We start from the raw sequence: 870 nt of genomic DNA on the forward strand, positions 1-870 counted from the left end.
CAGCACAAGACCAGAACCTCAGCACAAGACCAGAACCTCAGCACAAGAGCAATAGAGGCCAGGATCTACCATACCAGACAAGACCCAAGATGAAGGCTGTGCAAAGCATACATGGACCACCATAATCAAGTGGCTGGAACAATACACAGGAACATCTGGAACAATACACAGGAACATCTGGAACAATACACAGGAACATCTGGAACAATACACAGGAACATCTGGAACAATACACTGGGACATCTGGAACAATACACTGGGACATCTGGAACAATACACTGGGACATCTGGAACAATACACAGGAACATCTGGAACAATGCACAGGAACATCTGGAACAATGCACAGGAACATCTGGAACAATACACAGGAACATCTGTGCTGAGTATGGACTGGAGGTCCCATAGTCCAAGTGGGAGACTCCACCAAAGGAGGTGGAGAATGGAAGGGCTAAGATACTGTGGGACTTCAGATCCAGACCAACAATCAGGTGATGGCTAACCAGCTGGACATGGTGGTGGTCAACAAGCAGGAGAAGAAGAAGTGACAGATGTAGCAATCCCAAGTGACTGGAACATCAGGAAGAAGGAACTGTTGAAGAAGTACTAAGGACTGAAAGAGGAAATGAAGAAGCTGGGGAGCGTCAAAGCGTACGGACCTGCTGCTCCTCAGCAGGAGTCGACTGAAGGAGGTCAGGATGATCCCCGAGCACCTCTGTATGGAGGTTTTACAGAAGGAGACTCTGAGCAGACCTGAGGACCTGTCAGAGACTAGGACCTGCCAGAGACTAGGACCTGTCAGAGACAGGACCTGTCAGAGACCAAGACCTGTCAGAGACCGGGACCTGTCAGAGACTAGGACCTGTCAGAGA

General features: G+C 49.3%; 1 protein-coding gene across 1 annotated transcript in view; it reads left to right on the top strand.

The window, feature by feature from the left end:
* LOC119420781 (protein KIBRA) overlaps window positions 1–870 on the top strand; it is a 58,876-nt gene that overhangs the window by 34,963 nt on the left and 23,043 nt on the right. The gene's annotated exons all lie outside the window — the stretch shown is intronic.

Source organism: Nematolebias whitei, chromosome 14, assembly GCF_014905685.2.
Source record: "Nematolebias whitei isolate Nwh7 chromosome 14, NemWhi1, whole genome shotgun sequence".
Lineage (NCBI taxonomy): Eukaryota > Metazoa > Chordata > Actinopteri > Cyprinodontiformes > Rivulidae > Nematolebias > Nematolebias whitei.